This window comes from Convolutriloba macropyga, chromosome 1 (assembly GCF_964194025.1).
Source record: "Convolutriloba macropyga chromosome 1, txConMacr16.3, whole genome shotgun sequence".
NCBI lineage: Eukaryota > Metazoa > Xenacoelomorpha > Acoela > Convolutidae > Convolutriloba > Convolutriloba macropyga.
In genome coordinates this window covers 88,969,209-88,971,203 of record NC_134468.1, presented here as the reverse complement: position 1 = coordinate 88,971,203, position 1,995 = coordinate 88,969,209, and positions in this window count along the sequence as shown.

The following is a 1,995-nucleotide window of genomic DNA, read 5'->3' as shown; positions in this document are numbered from 1 at the left end:
TTAAAATAAGACGGAAAAATCGCATCAATCGCATTCTGCATCAACGGAAAAATCGTTGTCGTTGCAATTCAACAACCACTCGGCCTCTCTATTTTAGAAATTGAGCGGATCTTTTCCGTTTGTACCCCCCACCCCCCAGTACGTTATGCTCCCCCAGTCACATAGCACGTGCTATATCACACAGTAAATTATCATGTAAAAATATGGCACGTGCGTGGGGGGTGCAAATAATATGCACCCACTAAGTTGGGGGGGGGGGGGGGGGCACAAATGGAAAAGATCCCATTGAGCAATGCCCAAACCGTAAGCCAATTCAATATCAGTACTGGGCGCGTCTAATTGCACCTGTTAGATCAGTACTATATCACTGCTGAAATGATGTCACTGTTTAAACTCACCGGTCTAATTGAGAGTCATAGTTACAATGTACAAGTCGAAACAACAATATTTGCTAACACGTCTTAGTAGAGACGCTGCTGTTAGAAATCCAAGTCTTGACCAAAACGTGCAGATTGAGTATCAACTCCCAGTTAAGGACACTATGGAGCATACTGGTATAACAGCATAAAGCTATGGTACCTAAGTGCCATCTACGGATCCATAGGTCATAGTTAAACTATGACCAAATTTTAAAACATTACCACCTAACTAATTTTTCTCGTGTGAAAACACACGACCTGCGACTATCACACGAAAAATCGTGTAATACAATACTCACACGAGAAAAAATTGTAACATCCCTCGCGAGAATAATTTAGAGTGTAATGCAAATTTGCGACATTTTTGTTTTTTGTTAATTAAAAACCTAAAAATAAGTTATTTATTTATTCATTAGTTTTTTTTCCAATATCTTCCTCCTAATGTTGTAATATCGATACATTCAGTGCTACTCAGTAAAATTCATGGCTTTAGTCGGCTAGAGTGCAACTACGGGACATTTACATATGACATTTTGATGTCATTGAGTCACACAAGCGACGGATCCGCGAAAGGCAATTAAAATGACATACTTGAAAGTTACTCCTTGTCGATCTTCTCAAATTATTTACATACTTTTGAATACTGTTATTATACTATTGGATATTGTTAATAATATCAGTTGGCTCTCAAGTTGTCGGTAGTTTTGGTAGTTGAACACTTTCGAGTTTGTCATTCGAGTTTTGCCAGATTGTAAAATTAGCAAAACTCTAGTTTAGTTGATTTGACCCAGACAAAAAAGTCGGACGAAAAAGAAAACAATAATCTCAACTTCAGTGTGTAAAAATTAAACACTTGGACCAATTCTTTTCATCGCAATCGAGATTATCTGCTAGAATTAAATTGCATACACTAACAAAAAGAGACAGCCTACGCCTCGAGAATCTGTGGAGTTTCGTCATGCAGAGATTTCTAGACAGCAGTAGTATTACCCAAGCTAGGTCCCAGACTGAAAATCAATATGTCCTGACCGAAATGAACCCACATGGGGTGTCGTGCGATGAAAATTACACAGTCTGGAAACACAAATGAACGCACGATAGTCTGGACATAGATAACTTTGAGCTCTCGAAGGTCTGGACATAGGCAACTTTGAACAAACCGAAGTCTGATCATAGTGACCATGGAGTACACGACCATAGCCAGGTAGATAGGTGATCTTTTGGCGAGCCATTGAGCAATGTAATACTGAATTGAACAAAGTCAGTCATTAGTCGGATATGCAATACTAAGATCGGTACCGCAGAAAACGAAGTCAACGACAATCAGCGCTTATTTCTTGTAGTTAAGGTTTGTATCAGAACAAAAGCAACATCACGCCATGCAAATGAATCCATCTCCGAAGTTGACTAGAGTCACCAAAACGTTGAAGTGACCACAATGAAAACAACTATACCAAGTAAAACATTACGGTTAACGATCTCAAATCATCGACAAACGGCAACTTTGGCAAAAAATCACTGATGCTATTCCATTAGCTAACATTCAGTGAGTTATAGGACTGAATCACATCTTCAG